The 20707-nt window shown below is 44.9% G+C and overlaps 1 pseudogene; it reads right to left on the reverse strand.

Annotated features, from left to right (window-relative positions):
• Nucleotides 1-19962, reverse strand: part of LOC121002661 — a 64385-nt pseudogene extending 44423 nt beyond the window's left edge.
• Between the last annotated feature and the right edge of the window lie 745 nt (nt 19963-20707).

The following is a 20707-nucleotide window of genomic DNA, read 5'->3' on the forward strand; positions in this document are numbered from 1 at the left end:
AGAGAAGATTTAAAAGAAGAAAAACTCCTACAAGATGACATAGTTTTAAATTAGAGGGGCAAAGGTTTAAAAGTAATATCAGAAAGTATTACTTTACTGAGAGAGTAGTGGATGCATGGAATAGCCTTCCTGCAGAAGTGGTAGCTGCAAATACAGTGAAGGAGTTTAATCATGCATGGGATAGGCATAAGGCCATCCTTCATATACTATAGGGCTAGGGGCTATCCATAGTATTCAGTATATTGGGCAGACTGGTTCTTATCTGCCGACACATTCTATGTTTCTATGTTTTTATATGTGTCGAGATGGCAGCAACATGAGGAGACCACAGAGTGGCAAGGTGACATAGTTTGGAGGTGGTGGCAGCATCAGGAGGCAACAGAGTGGCAAGGTGCCATAGTGTGGATATGGCGGCAGCATCCGGAGACCACAGAGTGGGAAGGTGACATAGTGTGGAGAATGCAGCAACATGAGGAGACCACAGAGTGGCAAGGTGACATAGTTTGGAGGTGGCAGCAGCATCAGGAGGCAACAAAGTGGCAAGGTGACATAGTGTGGAGATGGCAGCAGCATCAGGAGACCACAAAGTGACCCGGTAACAAAGTGGGGCGGTGGGTGGCATTACCAGTACCAGCTGACAAAGGTGGGTGAAATAAGGAGCACTTGGCATCAGATGTGTGGCATCAAGCGGGTTGCAGCATCAGAGTAGTAGCTGAGGCAGGTAGTCAGAAGAAAACCGGTCTCTTGTATCAAAGTGATGGTGTGGCACCATGGATGATCTAGTCTGATGCATCAGGCATTGGTGGGTGGAAATCTTGGCTGATCCACGCCTGATTCATCTTGACAAAGGTCAGTCTCTCCACATTTTGGCTGGACAGGCGAGTTCTCCTTGGGGTAACTATGGCCCCCGCCGCACTAAACACCCGCTCTGATGCCACACTACTGGCCGGGCAGAATAGCTTTTCCAGGGCAAACTCTAGCCACAAATCCAGTTTGGCTGCCCAGTAGTCCAGCGGATCTTCAATGTGGGGTGGCGAGTACTGTCCAAGTATGCCACCACCTGCTGGTTCAGGGTCTGCTCCAGGTCTAGCTGTTGTTGGTGAGTAGTTTCTTCACTATGCGGGAGAAGAAAGTTGCTCATCAGCGACTGTAGACTCAGGCTGCCTAATGGACCTGGTACTGCTCCTGCCACCCCACCACTCCCCAGCAGCCATGGCAGTGGAATGTGAGCGCAGAGGGACCCCTGGTCAGACCTGCGAGAGGATAGACGATGGCGCAGATAGGCAGCGGCCAAATGACTACATAGGATGTCTCTGTAGTAGTTCAGTTTGTCCTCCGTCTCAGCAGGTGTAAAAAAGGCCCCCATTCTAGCGAGGGTCCAACAAGGTGGAGAGCCAGAAGTCATCTCTCTGCCGAATAGTGACAATTCAGCTGTCACTACGCAAGCAAGTGAGCATGCATCGGGCCATTTGTGCAAGTGACTCGGAGGGACTCCCTGCCTCCATCTCCACTGCATACTCACACGGTGTGTCTGGGTCACCTGCCTCATCTTCATCGCCCTGTAGCTCCTCTGGCTGCTCCTGCTCCTCCTGACCTGTCAGCTGAGTAGAAAAACCACCCCTTTGGCTACACATTGCTTGTGCTCCAATGTCCTCCTCCTTCTCCTCTTCCAGTTCATCCCCCACAGGGCTTATGTGGCCATGAGTTCGAGGTGCCACGTCTCCTCTCCCCTGACTAGCCATTGTTACCAGCACCTGTTCCAGGGCATGAAGCAGGCGACTGACAAATAACGTGGCCTCCTCAAAGGGCCTGAGTAAACGGCAGGTGTCACGCATGAGCTGCCACTGGCTGACATCGAAGTTACACAGAGGAGTACTCCTGTCCGCTTGCATCATCAAGAAATCGTTTATGGCCTTTCTCTGTTCGTATTGTTGTTCAAACATTCTGGAGGAAACGGCGGATGTCTTCTCCAGATCTTGGCTGGGCAGTAGCTGCTGACTGTCCTCTAGTAGCTTGTCCTCGCTATAAAGTAGTTCTTCCTCAGTCAAAAGTGGAGCTGAGTCCACAGCATGTAGTACTTCTCGCGGTGAGGGAACAGAAAACTCTGGGTTGTGTCTGACGAACCCACGACTGTTGGCTGGGGGTGTCTGATGTCACTTGGGATGACGTGGATGACCGTGCTAACCAATCAAGAACCGCTGGGTTGCTGGTGAAGACACGACCACTAGATGACACCGGGAGCTCAGGCCTCTCGCTGCGACTCCTGCTGCCATGCCCCCTTACTCTGCTGCGACCTCTGCTTGCCCCAGAAACATTCAGGCCTCTTCCACTCCTCTATGCAGGGACTGGAACTTCTCTGTCTGACATACTTGTAGCTAAACTAAACAAATTAAATGGAAATTAAAGCGCCCCTAAAAGCGACAAATGTATTTTTTCTTTTTGTACTGAAATAGTCCACTAAACGCTTTAACCAGAATTAACTACTGAAATGCACTGAGTATATATTTTTCTTGTTGCGCTGAAATTGGCCACTATACGCTTTGACCAGAAAAAAATTTAAGAGTGAAGTGCGTATATAGTTTGCTTGAAGTACTGAAATTCACCCCTATACGCTTTCAACAGAAATCACTGCAGCAGTGCACTGAGAATATATATTTCTTGTTGCACTGAAATTCGCCACTATACGCTTTGACCAGAAAAAAATTAAATATTGAAGTGCGTATAACAATCTGATTGAAGTGTGTATATAGTTTTCTTGAAGTACTGAAATATGCCCCGATACGCTTTCACCAGAAAAAACTGCAGCAGGGAAATGAGAATATATATTTCTTGTTGGACTGAAATCGGCCACTATACGCTTTGACCAGAAAAAAATTAAACAATCTGATTGAAGTGCGTATATATATTTCTTGAAGTACTGAGATATGCCCCTATACGCTTTAAACAGAAATCACTGCAGCAGTGCAGTGCGTATTGTGGGGTTTCGCTCTGGTAGACAGGATTAGCAGATGCAGTATAGAGGCAACAACAAGTTCTTTGGATCAAACAGTTCAGTGTTTTATTCACACTTTAGGCAAGTGACAAAACAAGCAGTCATAATCACACAAAAAGTCAACTTGCGGTGTGGGTGGTAATTCACACCATATGATAAAATCTGAGACACTTAGCCAATATATTTTGATCAAAACACATCTGTGCCCGCCTGCCAAGCGCCAAGGTGGTCTCAGGTCAGGCGGGTCCTACGCTAAATCTACCTAAGCCGTTGGGCTTCTATGTTCAGGAGCGCAGACGTCGCACGTAGGTAGGTTTAGCGTAGGACCCGCCTGACCTGAGACCACCTTGGCGCTTGGTAGGCGGACACAGATGTGTTTTGATCAAAATATATTGGCTAAGTGTCTCAGATTTTATCATATCAGAGTGAGGACTTTGTCCATATATAATGCTTACATCTACTTTACTAAGTGCGTTATTATCTTATTTCTTTAAGTTACACCATGCAGCAATTATGCCTCAAAGAGTCCTTGACCATAGCAGCACCAACCTTTCACGCCAAACAGGTAGCAAGCCTTCATCCAGACACAAGGCTCCCAGATCCCAGCACACAGACCTGGCTTCTGAGCCCAGCTGCCTATTTAAGGACAGCCAGGTGCTGCCAAAACCCAGACCGGCACTAAAATCCGGTCCCATATTTGACCTCACCTGGCTGTAAATCAGCCCAGCAGCACATGCTGGGAGGAAAATACCAGTTTTCCCAGACAAAACCTCTCACTGTGTCAAAGTTTACGCCCCTATACGCTTTCAACAGAAATAACTGCAACAGTGCAGTACGTATATATTTATAATTTTTTACTGTAATACGCCCCTATACGCTTTCAACAGAAATAACTGCAACAGTGCAGTGCGTATATATATATATATATATTTTTTTTTTTTTTTTTTTTTTACTGTAATACGCCCCTATACGCTTTCAACAGAAATAACTGCAACCGTGCAGTGCATATATATACAGTACAGACCAAAAGTTTGGACACACGTTCTCATTTAAAGAGTTTTCTTTATTTTCATGACTATGAAGGCATCAAAACTATGAATTAACACATGTGGAATTATATACATAACAAACAAGTGTGAAACAACTGAAAATATGTCATATTCTAGGTTCTTCAAAGTAGCCACCTTTTGCTTTGATTACTGCTTTGCACACTCTTGGCATTCTCTTGATGAGCTTCAAGTGGTAGTCCCCTGAAATGGTCTTCACTTCACAGGTGTGCCCTGTCAGGTTTAATAAGTGGGATTTCTTGCCTTATAAATGGGGTTGGGACCATCAGTGGCGTTGAGGAGAAGTCAGGTGGATACACAGCTGATAGTCCTACTGAATAGACTGTTAGAATTTGTATTATGGCAAGAAAAAAGCAGCTAAGTAAAGAAAAACGAGTGGCCATCATTACTTTAAGAAATGAAGGTCAGTCAGTCAGCCGACAAATTGGGAAAACTTTGAAAGTAAGGTCTATTTGACCATGAAGGAGAGTGATGGGGTGCTGCACCAGATGACCTGGCCTCCACAGTCACCGGACCTGAACCCAATCGAGATGGTTTGGGGTGAGCTGGACCGCAGAGTGAAGGCAAAAGGGCCAACAAGTGCTAAGCATCTCTGGGAATTCCTTCAAGACTGTTGGAAGACCATTTCAGGAGACTACCTCTTGAAGCTCATCAAGAGAATGCCAAGAGTGTGCAAAGCAGTAATCAAAGCAAAAGGTGGCTACTTTGAAGAACCTAGAATATGACATATTTTCAGTTGTTTCACATTTGTTTGTTATGTATATAATTCCACATGTGTTAATTCATAGTTTTGATGCCTTCATAGTCATGAAAATAAAATAAAATCTTTGAATGAGAAGGTGTGTCCAAACTTTTGGTCTGTACTGTATATATATATTTTTTACTGTAATATGCCCCTATACGCTTTCAACATAAATAACTGCAGAAGTGAACTGAGAATATATTTTTCTTCTTGCACTGAACTACGCCCCTATACGCTTTCACCAGAAATAACTGCAACAGTGCAGTGTGTATATATTTTTCTTTTTTTTACTGTAATACGTCCCTATACATTTTCAACAGAAATAACTGCAATAGTGCAGTGTGTATATATATATATATTTTTTTTTTTACTGTAATACGCCACAATACGTTTCCCCCAGAAATAACTGCAACAGTGCAGTGCGTACATATTTTTCTTTTTTTACTAAAGGAAATTTGCATTAGTTGCGAATCGAATTCTTCCTGAAATTCTAAACGAATTCCACTTTGATTCACTCATCTCTAGTCATCAATAATAAATCACTGCACAACAATCAACAGGAAAAACAGGAAAACTGAAAAACATTTAGTTTTATTTTATTTTTTTAAGTTGTGAAGGTCAAAAGGAACAAACCATCCTTGTTTAAATAACACCCTGTGTTAAGCCACGCCACGCCCCCTTTTTATATATGTCAACTTGGCCGGTAATTTTTTTTGTCTTGAAAGGTGGCAACACTAGTCTGAAGTAATTAGGGGCCTGGTCTGAGATCTGAAGTAATTTGGGGCCTGCTCTGAGATCTGAAATAATTAGGGGCCTGGTTTGGGGTCTGAAATAATTAGGGGCCTTGTCTGAGAACTGAAGTAATTAGGGGCCTGGTCTGAGATCTGAAGTAATTTGGGACCTGGTCTGAGATCTGAAGTAATTTAGGGCCTGGTCTGAGACCTGAAGTAATTAGGGGCCTGGTCTGAGATCTGAAGTAATTTCAGGGCCTGGTCTGGGGTCTGAAATAATTAGGGGCCTGGTCTGAGGTCTGAAGTAATAAGGGGCCTGGTCTGAGATCTGAAGTAAATAGGGGCCTGGTTTGGGGTCTGAAGTAATTAGGGGCCTTGTCTGAGAACTGAAGTAATTAGGGGCCTGGTCTCAGGTCTGATGTAATTAGGGGCCTAGTCTGAGGTCTGAAGTAATTTGGGACCTGGTCTGAGATCTGAAGTAATTAGGGGCCTGGTCTGGGGTCTGAAGTAATTAGAGGCCTTGTAACGGGTCTTGGTTCTGAAGTAATTTGGGGCCTGGTCTGAGACCTGAAGTAATTAGGGGCCTGGTCTGAGACCTGAAGTAATTAGGGCCCTGGTCTGAGATCTGAAGTAATTAGGGGTCTGGTTTGGGGTCTGAAGTAATTAGTGATCGGTCTTAGATCTGAAGTAATTTGGGGCCTGGTCTGAGATCTGAAGTAATTAGTGGCCTGGTCTGAGATCTGAAGTAATTTCGAGGCCTGGTCTGGGGTCTGAAATAATTAGGGGCCTGGTCTGAGGTCTGAAGTAATAAGGGGCCTGGTCTGAGATCTGAAGTAAATAGGGGCCTGGTTGGGGGTCTGAAGTAATTAGGGGCCTTGTCTGAGAACTGAAGTAATTAGGGGCCTGGTCTCAGGTCTGATGTAATTAGGGGCCTAGTCTGAGGTCTGAAGTAATTTGGGACCTGGTCTGAGATCTGAAGTAATTAGGGGCCTGGTCTGGGGTCTGAAGTAATTAGAGGCCTGGTCTTGGGTCTGAAGTAATTTGGGGCCTGGTCTGAGACCTGAAGTAATTAGGGGCCTGGTCTGAGACCTGAAGTAATTAGGGGCCTGGTCTGAGATCTGAAGTAATTAGGGGTCTGGTTTGAGACCTGAAGTAATTAGGGCCCTGGTCTGAGATCTGAAGTAATTAGGGGTCTGGTTTGGGGTCTGAAGTAATTAGTGATCGGTCTTAGATCTGAAGTAATTTGGGGCCTGGTCTGAGATCTGAAGTAATTAGTGGCCTGGTCTGAGATCTGAAGTAATTTCGAGGCCTGGTCTGGGGTCTGAAGTAATTAGGGGCCTGGTCTGAGGTCTGAAGTAATAAGGGGCCTGGTCTGAGATCTGAAGTAAATAGGGGCCTGGTTGGGGGTCTGAAGTAATTAGGGGCCTTGTCTGAGAACTGAAGTAATTAGGGGCCTGGTCTCAGGTCTGATGTAATTAGGGGCCTAGTCTGAGGTCTGAAGTAATTTGGGACCTGGTCTGAGATCTGAAGTAATTAGGGGCCTAGTCTGGGGTCTGAAGTAATTAGAGGCCTGGTTTTGGGTCTGAAGTAATTTGGGGCCTGGTCTGAGACCTGAAGTAATTAGGGGCTTGGTCTGAGACCTGAAGTAATTAGGGGCCTGGTCTGAGATCTGAAGTAATTAGGGGTCTGGTTTGGGGTCTGAAGTAATTAGTGATCGGTCTTAGATCTGAAGTAATTTGGGGCCTGGTCTGAGATCTGAAGTAATTTCGAGGCCTGGTCTGGGGTCTGAAGTAATTAGGGGCCTGGTCTGAGGTCTGAAGTAATAAGGGGCCTGGTCTGAGATCTGAAGTAAATAGGGGCCTGGTTGGGGGTCTGAAGTAATTAGGGGCCTTGTCTGAGAACTGATGTAATTAGGGGCCTGGTCTCAGGTCTGATGTAATTAGGAACCTGGTCTGAGGTCTGAAGTAATTTGGGACCTGGTCTGAGATCTGAAGTAATTAGGGGCCTGGTCTGGAGTCTGAAGTAATTAGAGACCTGGTCTGGGGTCTGAAGTAATTTGGGGCCTGGTCTGAGGTCTGAAGTAATTAGGGGCCTGGTCTGAGATCTGAAGTAATTAGGGGCCTGGTTTGGGGTCTTAAGTAATTAGGGATCATTTTTAGATCTGAAGTAATTAGGGGCCTGGTCTGAGATCTGAAGTAATTTCGGGGCCTGGTCTGGGGTCTGAAGTAATTAGGGGCCTGGTCTGAGGTCTGAAGTATTTAGGGGCCTGGTCTGAGAACTGAAGTAATTAGGGGCCTGGTCTGAGATCTGAAGTAATTAGGGACCTGGTCTAAGATCTCAAGTAATTAGGGGCCTGGTCTGGGGTCTGAAGTAATTAGGGGCCTGGTCTGAGATCTGAAGAAATTAGGGGCCTGGTCTGGGGTCTGAAGTAATTAGGGGCCTGGTCTGAGGTCTGAAGTAATTAGGGGCCTGGTCTGAGATCTGAAGTAATTAGAGGCCTGGTCTGAGATCTGAAGTAATTAGGGGCTTTGTTTGAGGTCTGAAGTAATTATGGACCTGGTCTGAGATCTGAAGTAATTAGGGGCCTGGTCTGGGGTCTGAAGTAATTATGGACCTGGTCTGAGATCTGAAGTAATTAGGGGCCTGGTCTGGGGTCTGAAGTAATTAGGGGCCTGGTCTGAGATCTGAAGTATTTAGGGGCCTGGTCTGGGGTCTGAAGTAATTAGGGGCCTGGTCTGAGATCTGAAGTAATTAGGGACCTGGTCTGAGATCTGAAGTAATTAGGGGCCTGGTCTGGGGTCTGAAGTAATTAGGGGCCTGGTCCGAGATCTCAAGAAATTAGGGGCCTGGTCTGGGGTCTGAAGTAATTAGGGGCCTGGTCTGAGGTCTGAAGTAATTAGGGGCCTGGTCTGAGATCTGAAGTAATTAGAGGCCTGGTCTGTGATGTGAAGTATTTATGGGCTTTGTTTGGGGTCTGAAGCAATTAGGGACCTGGTCTGAGATCTGAAGTAATTAGGGACCTGGTCTGAGATCTGAAGTAATTAGGGGCCTGGTCCGGGGTCTGAAGTAATTAGGGGCCTGGTCTGAGATCTGAAGTAATTAGGGGCCTGGTCTGGGGTCTGAAGTAATTAGGGGCCTGGTCTGAGATCTGAAGTAATTAGGGGCCTGGTCTGGGGTCTGAAGTAATTAGAGGCCTGGTCTGGGGTCTGAAGTAATTAGGGGCCTGGTCTGGAGTCTGAAGTAATTAGGGGCCTGGTCTGGGGTCTGAAGTAATGAGGGGCCTGGTCTGAGGTCTGAAGTAATTAGGGGCCTGAAGTAATTATCTGGACATAACTACTGTGAAGGGGGCACATATCTGGACATAACTACTGTAAGGGGGCACATATCTGGACATAACTACTTGTAGGGGACACATATCTGGACATAACTACTGGGAGGGGACACATATCTGGATATAACTACTGTGAGGGGCACATATCTGGACATAACTACTGTGAGGGGGGCACATATCTGGACATAACTACTGGGAGGGGACACATATCTGGACATAACTACTGTGAGGGGCACATATCTGGACATAACTACTGTGAGGGGGGCACATATCTGGACATAACTACTGTGAGGGGGGCACATATCTGGACATAACTACTGTGAGGGGGACTAATCTGGGCATAACTACAGTGAGGGGGCACATATCTGGACATAACTACTGTAAGGGGGCACATATCTGGACATAACTACTGTGAGGGGACTAATCTAGGCATAACTACAGTGAGGGGGCACATATCTGGACATAACTACTGTGAAGGGGGCACATATCTGGACATAACTACTGTGAGGGGGACTAATCTGGGCATAACTACAGTGAGGGGGCACATATCTGGACATAACTACTGTAAGGGGGCACATATCTGGACATAACTACTTGTAGGGGACACATATCTGGACATAACTACTGTAAGGGGGCACATATCTGGACATAACTACTTGTAGGGGACACATATCTGGACATAACTACTGGGAGGGGGCACATATCTGGACATAACTACTGTGAGGGGGGCACATATCTGGACATAACTACTGTGAGGGGGCACATATCTGGCCATAACTACTGTGAGGGGGCACATATCTGGGCATAACTACTGTGAGGGGCACATATCTGGACATAACTACTGTGAGGGGCACATATCTGGACATAACTACTGTGAGGGGGGCACATATCTGGACATAACTACTGTGAGGGGGCATATATCTGGCCATAACTACTGTTAACGGGGACATAATCTGGCATAACTACTGTGAGGGGGCACATATCTGGCCATAACTACTGTGAGGGGGCACATATCTGGCCATAACTACTGTGAGGGGCACATATCTGGCCATAACTACTGTGAGGGGCACATATCTGGCCATAACTACTGTGAGGGGCACATATCTGGCCATAACTACTGTGAGGGGGCACATATCTGGCCATAACTACTGTGAGGGGCACATATCTGGCCATAACTACTGTGAGGGGCACATATCTGGACATAACTACTGTGAGGGGCACATATCTGGACATACCTACTGTGAGGGGGGCACATATCTGGACATAACTACTGTGAGGGGCACATATCTGGCCATAACTACTGTGAGGGGCACATATCTGGCCATAACTACTGTGAGGGGCACATATCTGGCCATAACTACTGTGAGGGGCACATATCTGGACATAACTACTGTGAGGGGCACATATCTGGACATAACTACTGTGAGGGGGCACATATCTGGACATAACTACTGTGAGGGGCACATATCTGGCCATAACTACTGTGAGGGGCACATATCTGGACATAACTACTGTGAGGGGCAGTGTAATTACAGTACAGTCACACGAGCCGGGGGCAGTTGTGGCATTAAAGGGACACTGACAGGCCCAATAAGCACATTTAGGTATATATATGACAGTACAGTATCCCCCCCGTCCGCCTTATAAATACAGTAATGTGAAGTTTTATAACCTGCTTGAACCGTCTTCAATCTGCCCAAGGGGCGGCGTTTCATCTCCGCTTGCGCCCAGCCAGCCGCCCCCAACTGCCGTTTGAAGCGCCGCCCAGCTCATCAATATTCACTTCGCTGACGGCTACTACTGTCCCCGGCCATCTTCAGCGCATGCGCCCGGCACACATCACAGTCTGATTCCCAGAGGCCGATGCAGCCTCTGCTTTATGCGCATGCGCCGGGCACAGTTCAGAGCAGCGCTTCAGAGTAGCCGCCCAGCGAAGTGAATATTGATGAGCTGGGCGGAGCTTCAAACGGCAGTTGGGGGCGGCTGGCTGGGCGCAAGTGGAGATGAAACGCCGCCCCTTGGGCAGATTGAACACGGTTCAAGCAGGTTATAAAACTTCAGATTACTGTATTTATAAGGCGGACGGGGGGGAGGGGGGATACTTAGATGATTCTAATACACTTGATAAGACCTGTACTGTCATATATATATATACCTAAATGTGCTTATTGGCCCTGTCAGTGTCCCTTTAAAGAAGCAATGTTTCATCATAGGGACATTGCACACACATGTGCCCGGCCTGGGAGGTGGATACGTGATATACAACCACCATATTGTCTTCCAAATGTGTTCAAAGTACTAATAAAAGATGCGCTGCAGAGCGGTGGAGACACGGGAGGTCCTCGGGGTAATGGATGGATGCAGTCACGCTATAACACGGCAAGATGAAAACCAGTCCTTGCAGAGCCCGCCAGTCTGTGTGCCCCCCTGGAAGAAAGATGCCCCCTCTGTTACCCTCCGAAGCTTCCTACATTGTAGCAGTTTGTCTGCGTCGCCCTCAAAATGTAATTATAAATGTATATCAGTATTATTCAGGTATTGTATAGCACTGCCGCTGAGTGTATGGTGACTGTATGGTAGTATTATTTGTGCACTTTATGACATTATTATATGTGCAGTGTATTGTGGTGTTATTTAGGCACCGCATGGTGGCATTATTTCTGGACTTTATTGCAGCATTACTTTAGCACTGTATGGTGGTATTTGTGCATTGTATTACAGTATTATTTGCGCACACTATGGCTGTATTATTTGAGCACTGTATGGTGATAGTAGTTGTGCACACTATGGCTGTATTATTTGAGCACTGTATGGTGGTATTTGTGCATTGTATTACAGTATTATCTGTGCACACTATGGCTGTATTATTTGAGCACTGTATGGTGATATTATCTGTGCACACTACAGCTGTATTATTTGAGCACTGTATGGTGATATTATCTGTGCACACTATGGCTGTATTATTTGAGCACTGTATGGTGATATTAGTTGTGCACACTATGGCTGTATTATTTGAGCACTGTATGGTGATATTATCTGTGCACACTACAGCTGTATTATTTGAGCACTGTATGGTGATATTATTTGTGCATACTATGGCTGTATTATTTGAGCACTGTATGGTGATATTATTTGCGCACACTATGGCTGTATTATTTGAGCACTGTATGGTGATATTATCTGTGCACACTATGGCTGTATTATGTGAGCACTGTATGGTGATATTATTTGCGCACACTATGGCTGTATTATTTGAGCACTGTATGGTGATATTATCTGTGCACACTATGGCTGTATTATTTGATCACTGTATGGTGATATTATTTGCGCACACTATGGCTGTATTATTTGAGCACTGTATGGTGATATTATCTGTGCACACTATGGCTGTATTATTTGAGCACTGTATGGTGATATTATTTGCGCACACTATGGCTGTATTATGTGAGCACTGTATGGTGATATTATTTGCGCACACTATGGCTGTATTATTTGAGCACTGTATGGTGATATTATTTGCGCACACTATGGCTGTATTATTTGAGCACTGTATGGTGATATTATCTGTGCACACTATGGCTGTATTATGTGAGCACTGTATGGTGATATTATTTGCGCACACTATGGCTGTATTATTTGAGCACTGTATGGTGATATTATCTGTGCACACTATGGCTGTATTATTTGATCACTGTATGGTGATATTATTTGCGCACACTATGGCTGTATTATTTGAGCACTGTATGGTGATATTATCTGTGCACACTATGGCTGTATTATTTGAGCACTGTATGGTGATATTATTTGCGCACACTATGGCTGTATTATGTGAGCACTGTATGGTGATATTATTTGCGCACACTATGGCTGTATTATTTGAGCACTGTATGGTGATATTAGTTGTGCATACTATGGCTGTATTATTTGAGCACTGTATGGTGATATTATTTGTGCACACTATGGCTGTATTATGTGAGCACTGTATGGTGATATTATCTGTGCACACTATGGCTGTATTATGTGAGCACTGTATGGTGATATTATTTGCGCACACTATGGCTGTATTATTTGAGCACTGTATGGTGATATTATCTGTGCACACTATGGATGTATTATTTGCGCACACTATGGCTGTATTATCTGAGCTCTGTATGGTGATATTATTTGCGCACACTATGGCTGTATTATTTGAGCACTGTATGGTGATATTATTTGCGCACACTATGGCTGTATTATTTGAGCACTGTATGGTGATATTATTTGTGCACACTATGGCTGTATTATCTGAGCACTGTATGGTGATATTATTTGTGCATACTATGGCTGTATTATGTGAGCACTGTATGGTGATATTATTTGTGCACACTATGGCTGTATTATCTGAGCACTGTATGGTGATATTTGTGCACACTATGGCTGTATTATTTGAGCACTGTATGGTGATATTAGTTGCGCACACTATGGCTGTATTATTTGAGCACTGTATGGTGATATTATCTGTGCACACTATGGCTGTATTATTTGAGCACTGTATGGTGATATTATTTGCGCACACTATGGCTGTATTATGTGAGCACTGTATGGTGATATTATTTGTGCACACTATGGCTGTATTATTTGAGCACTGTATGGTGATATTATTTATGCACACTATGGCTGTATTATCTGAGCTCTGTATGGTGATATTATTTGTGCACACTATGGCTGTATTATTTGAGCACTGTATGGTGATATTATTTGTGCACACTATGGCTGTATTATCTGAGCACTGTCTGGTGATATTATTTGCGCACACTATGGCTGTATTATTTGAGCACTGTATGGTGATATTTTTTAACTCTATATGGTGGTATAATTGTATTGTGCTACTATTTGGCAGCATTATTTGCGCACTCTATTTACTTTCTGTGACAGTGCAGTATATTATTTTGCACTATATGGCATTGTTACAGGCAGTTATATGGATTCGGTGGTCTGTACACCAAATGGGGGTCTTCTCTGCTCTGAACACCTTCCTGCTCCTCCTCTTCCACCTTCTCACTTCCGCTTTCAGAGTCCTGTTCAGGGGACACCCGCTAAGGAGAGACAGTCTGAGGAGAGAGAGAACATGGCGGAGGACGTGATGTTAGACGCATTGTGAGAACTAATAGGAGGAGACTCCCCGATTTCTTCTTCATGCAGTGGAATTGAGACTTCAAAGGCCAATTAAGAACCTCATACAGAAACCAGGAGACCGCGGCCACCCGGGGGCAAAATCAGCTAAGATGAATTCTAAGATGACATTCTCCGCTGTATTTACCTTTCTTAATTGTCTGGTATTTGGGGGATCATTGGTTTCGCAGCTTCTGACGTTGATTAATTTCTGGAGGACCTCGACGATACTTTGTTTCATTATTCGTGTTTTGTTTATTTCCATGCGGATACTTTGTATCACGTCACACAGGTTGTTATACAACAGCCGCTCGTAAAAGAATGCGAGGCCGCTGCGTATCGTGAAATGGAGTCCTGCGCCTGAACCCAACCGGGGAACCACTCAGATGGATATCTGAATAATGAGGAGGCTCTAATTGTCTGAGACTCGGGAGGCATGTTCTGCTCCACTGTAAGGGTGGACGTATTATGTATGCGCGACACATGATTGTAATTACCAGTGCGGTCGGGGACTGAATATTCAGTGTTTTATGGGTTTAGAGGCATTTTTCTACATTAATGTGATACAGAGTGCAGCTTTTAGGACTTATTCACCAGTGGATTGGGCTCCACACATGGAGATCGAAACATAAAAATACTATTTGCTTTTAGAAATTGTCCATAGTGATCAAATTCAGACCCTACATTCCTGATTGGACCACCGTGATCACTAAGATGGTAGTGTGGAGTAGAGACACGAGAGACATTTACTGTACATCAATGAGACGTAACTGGATCCCCCTTGTGGATATTCATGATCAGTTTACAGTCAGGGTCTTCACCATGTTTTTATGCATATGCCCGGGCCCCTCTTGTAGATGCAGCGAGCCGGACCGCAGGTGAAAACACGTGAGGCTCACGGTGGGCTGATGGGGGTAGTAGTTGTTTGTACTCTCGGTTAGCAAAGCCTCCCTGGGCCGGCAGTGCAGTGGATGGGAGACAGCACTAAATCCTCCGGGGCACTCTCTCTTTTCCAGGAAACACCAGCCAGATGGAACTTGAGGTGCCCTTGATGGTATAGGTGTTTAAGGTGCTTTGGTGGCTGGGCCAATGTGTTTGTGACGCCAGCACCGTAAGGTGCAAATGTTGTGTTTAGTAGTAGAAATGATGAGGAGTTGGTTGTAATCAAACAGTTGAACATTTACTGAATCAATTGTCTTCAGGTAGTCAGTACAGATACAGTTCATTTGTATGGCATGAGTGATGACTCAGAAATAGGTTCAGTAGTATTCCTTTTATCAGGTTTAGGCAATTGTCAGTTGAGGAGTTCTCTAGTACTTTAGCTTTGCAGGCGAAGATAATTACATTTACTTTAAGTCCACTTTCCATAGCACTCTGGTACTAAACATAATTTTTCTACTTATCTTGAGCTATCCAATAAGGGCGTTTCTCCCTTGTGGCAGGCAAACTCTCTGCGACATTATATGCAGGAAGCTCTCCTGAAGTATTTGGGTTCACTATATCCCGAAAGGCTTCTAGTGAATAAGGACAATTCTGCGCATCAATTATCCATTCGTGTCCCGACACTCCTAAAGTTTCTCTCAGGCACTTGTGCTTGTGAAGTCCATAGGCCAGACTCAGCTCTAACCTTCACTAGGCTTGCTTTATATTTAGACATAGACTTACTGTCTGGTGCTTGGCTGCTGTATCAGCTCCTAGTTTGTCCTCTCCAGGATTGATCAGGTCCTGGAGGAAAGAAATTGCAGCTACATCGTGAATAAGGCCTGTTTCTCTCCTCCATACACTTGCTTTCCTCCTCTCCTTCAGTACACTCTGAACTAACAGCTTCACTTCCTGTTCTCTCTGTTCTAAGCTCGACACACCCCAAGCTATATAAATGAGTGGCGCCAGAACCACCTATGGTCAAATGGGTGTAATAACAATGCCAGCCTGATAAATAGGAAATACCATACATTGCAAATACATTAGATAAATAGGCAGATGTTTAAAGTGTCCCTTTTACACACATATGTGGGACTCTGCATACCTCAATGCTAAAAGATAAGTCGTCCTCGATGTTTGCATTGATAGAAGCTGTGGATCTCTACTCCATCACCTGAAATACACCAAATACACTCCACACACACAAATATGCATATATTCATTGCAATGTACTATTATGACACTCCGATAACCTCCTGTAATAAAAAGGGTTATGCACAACAATACAGATTAGACAATTTATCACATATACATTTTCCATAGTTCACATTTTCAAGTTAAATCAGGTGCATAAAAGTATTGCATATTATCGCACAAGATAGCAAAAAGGAATAATGGGTGTTGTTCTTCTTCTTTACTTGATGGGGACAAAATGGGCAGTGATCTCACATTTGGGGCAATGCAGTCTATGACATAGTCCTGAGACAAAGTCCATCCCTGATTTGGGTAATTTTTAATCCAATTGGTGAAAGTGCAGTTTTTTATTTGTAAGAGCATATGTGTTACATAAGATAAGGCACAGAAAAGTCTTTGTGGGTCCATTTCTTGAACGTTGCATAAAACTTTTTAGTTTTTTAAAGTCCCAGACAACCTGAGAAGGGGGTAAAAAGGGAAATAAAAGGCACAAAACAAGGTGCAACTGGGATATTTTCTGGAAGAAATGTTGGAGTCCTTAGTAGAGTCTTTTAAATAGGCAGAGGGCTCTCTAGTGGTTTTGGGGAACTGCCACTACAACAAAACAAAAGGGAGAGTTCCTCTGGCAACCAATGTCTCTTGCTCCATTATGATCAATTGTCCAACCGGCCTATTTAAGGCTAGTTTCACACTAGCGGCAGGGGAGACCGGCAGGCTGTTCTGGCGGGTGAACAGCCTGTCGGATCTGTCATTCCGCAAGTCCACGTGTGCCCCCGGACTGCTGCTCCGTCCCTATTGACTATAATGGCGGGGCAGAGCTCCAGCAGCAGCACGGCAGCACACGGCGAGAGGCAGCCGGACTAAAAGTACTGCATCCAGTACTTTTAGTCCGGCTGCCTCTAGCCATGCACTGCTGTGCTGCCGCTGGAACTTTGCCCCCGCCCCCCATTATAGTCAGTGGGGACAGAGCGGCAGTCCGGGAGCACAGGTGGACTGCCGCTTATTCTCATAAGGCACAGAGGAGTTTGTATCCTGTTCGTGACGCCAATTCAAATGCAGCAAGCCGGACCACAGGGGAAAACACGTGAGGCTACGGTGGGCCAATGGGGGTAGTAGTTGCTTGTACTCACGGTTAGCAGAGCCTCCCTGGGCCGGCAGTGCAGTGGATGGGTAGACAGCACTAAATCCTCCGGGCACTCTCTATTGCAGGAAACACCAGCCAGATGGAAGATGAGGTGCCCTTGATGGTATAGGTGTTTAAGGTGCTTTGGTGGCTGGGCCCCTGTGTTCGTGATGCCAGCACCGTAAGGTGCAAATGTTGAGTGTAGTAGTAGAAATGATGAGGAGTTGGTTGTATTCAAACAGTTGAACATTTACTGAATCAATTGTCTTCAGGTAGTCAGTACAGATGCAGTTCATTTGTATGGCATGAGTGATGACTCATAAATATGTTCAGTAGTATTCCTTTTATCAGGTTTAGGCAATTGTCAGTTGAGGAGTTCTCTAGTACTTTAGCTTTACAGTCAAAGAATAATTAGATTTACTTTAAGTCCACTTTCTATAGCACTCTGGTACTAAATGTGCTGTTTTCTACTTATCTTGAGCTATCCAATAAGGGCGTTTCTCCCTCGTGGCAGGCAAACTCTCTGCGACATTATATGCAGGATGCTTTTCTGAAGTATTTGGGTTCACTATATCCCAGAAGGCTTCTAGTGAATAAGGACAATTCTGCGCATCAATTATCCATTCGTGTCCCGACACTCCTAAAGTTGCTCTCAGGCAATTGTGCTTGTAAAGTCCATAGGCCAGTCTCAGCTCTAACCTTCACTAGGCTTGCTTTATATTTAGATGTAGACTTACTGTCCAGTGCTAAGCTGCTGTAACTACTCTTAGTTTGTCCTCTAGCCATGCACTGCTGGCTATTAAAAGAGCTTAGTGGTGAGCTGGCAAAACCGTTAACAGATTTATTTAACCAATCATTAGTAACAGGAGTCGTCCCGGAAGATTGGAAATTGGCAAATGTCGTGCCCATTCACAAGAAAGGTAGTAGGGAGGAATCGAGCAACTATAGACCAGTGAGTCTGACATCAATAGTAGGCAAATTAATGGAAACCCTATTAAAGGATAGTATTGTGGAACATCTAAAATCCCATGGATTGCAAGATGAAAAACAACATGGGTTTACTTCAGGGAGATCATGTCAAACAAATCTTATAGATTTTTTTTGACTGGGTGACTAAAATAATAGACGGTGGAGGGTGCAGTAGACATCGCATATCTAGATTTTAGTAAGGCTTTTGACACTGTCCCACATAGAAGACTTATCAATAAACTGCAGTCATCGAGCATGGACTCCCATATTGTTGAGTGGATTAGGCAGTGGCTGAGTGACAGACAACAGAGGGTTGTAGTCAATGGAGAACATTCAAAACAAGGTCATGTTACCAGTGGGGTTCCACAGGGATCTGTACTGGGACCAATTTTGTTTAATATCTTCATAAGTGATATTGCAAAAGGCCTCGATGGTAAGGTTTGTCTTTTTGCTGATGACACAAAGATATGTAACAGGGTTGATGTTCCTGGAGGGAAACGCCAAATGGAAAAGGATTTAGGAAAACCAGAAGAATGGTCAGAACTCTGGCAACTGAAATTTAATGTGGATAAGTGCAAGATAATGCACCTGGGGCGTAAAAACCCAAGGGCAGAATATAGAATATTTGACACAGTCCTGACCTCAGTATCTGAGGAAAGGGATTTAGGAGTAATTATTTCAGAAGACTTAAAGGTGGGAAGACAATGTAATAGAGCAGCACGAAATGCCAGCAGAATGCTTGGATGTATAGGGAGAGGTATAAGCAGTAGAAAGAGTGAAGTGCTTATGCCGCTGTACAGAACACTGGTGAGACCTCACTTGGAGTATTGTGCGCAGTACTGGAGGCCATATCTCCAGAAGGATATAGATACTCTAGAGAGAGTTCAGAGAAGAGCTACTAAACTAGTACATGGATTGCAGGATAAAACTTACCAGGAAAGATGAAAGGACCTTAATATGTATAGCTTGGAAGAAAGAAGAGACAGAGGGGATATGATAGAAACTTTTAAATACATAAAGGGAATCAACTCGGTAAAGGAAGAGAGCATATTTAAAAGAAGAAAAACTACCACAAGAGGACACAGTTTTAAATTAGAGGGGCAAAGGTTTAAAAGTAATATCAGGAAGTATTACTTTACTGAGAGAGTAGTGGATGCATGGAATAGCCTTCCTGAAGAAGTGGTAGCTGCAAATACAGTGAAGGGGTTTAAGCATGCATGGGATAGGCATAAGGCTATCCTTCATATAAGATAGGGCCAGGGACTATTCATAGGATTCAGATATATTGGGCAGACTAGATGGGCCAAATGGTTCTTATCTGCCGACACATTCTATGTTTCTATGTTTCTATGTCCTCTCCAGAATTGATCAAGTCCCGGAGTAAAGAAATTGCAGCTACATCGTGAATAAGGCCTTTTTCTCTCCTCCATACACTTGCTTTCCTCCTCTTCTTCACTACACTCTGAACTAACTGCTTCACTTCTTGTTCTCTCCCAAGCTATATAAATGAGTGGCACCAGCACCACCTAGGGACGAATGGGTGTAATGACAATGCCAGCCTGATAAAAAGGAAATATCATACATTGAAAATACATTAGATAAATAGGCAGATGTTTAAAGTGTCCCTTTTACACACACTTACCTGCATCCACGTCTCTTCTGGCACGGCCTCCGCTGCATCTCTGTCAGAGGCAGCCAGTAACAGACTGCAACAGGAACTAATCTCCCTAGCATTACCCATGATGCTAGGGAGGCTCATCTCTGTCGCGGCCTGCTATTGGCTGCCCCTGATGCCAGATGTTTTCATCCGTGCAACAGGGAGATACAGCGACGGCTGTGCCAGAAGAGACGGGGGTGCCAGGGAGCGAGGTAAGCACAACCTCTGTGAGCGCCCCGGCTTTTGGGGAGGCATTATAGGCCTTGGATAACCCCTTTAATAAGAAGAAAGGAATAAACCCCTGACAGAGCCCCCTGGTGCCCCCAAGACATCCCTTTCCCTTACAGACTCCTTTGTCTCCCATCAGACCCTTATGTCCTCCTCCAGACTCCTCTTTTCCCTCCAGACACTTCTACCCCCCCCCTCCCCATTAGAATCCCCTGTCCACCTCCAGACTCCTCTGTCCTCTCCAGGTCCTTCTGTCCCCTCCAGACTCATCTGTCTTCTCCATACCCTTCTCCAGACCCTCTGTCCTCTCCATACTCTTCCCCAGACTCCTCTGTCCTCTCCATACCCTTCTCCAGACTCCTCTGTCCTCTCCATACTCTTCTCCAGACTCCTCTTTCCCCCCAGACCCATTTTTCCCTTTCAGTCTTCTCAGTCCTCTTCTATACTATTTTCCCCCTTCCAGACTTCTGTGTCTTTTTCCAGTCTCCTCTGTCCTCTCTCAGACTCCTCTGTAGCCTCTCTCTCCTGCTAGATACCTAAGTCTTTTCCAAACTCCTCCAGAGTTCTCTGTCTCCTCCAGACACTTCTGTGTCTTCCAGAC

Source organism: Bufo bufo, chromosome 5, assembly GCF_905171765.1.
Source record: "Bufo bufo chromosome 5, aBufBuf1.1, whole genome shotgun sequence".
Taxonomy (NCBI): domain Eukaryota; kingdom Metazoa; phylum Chordata; class Amphibia; order Anura; family Bufonidae; genus Bufo; species Bufo bufo.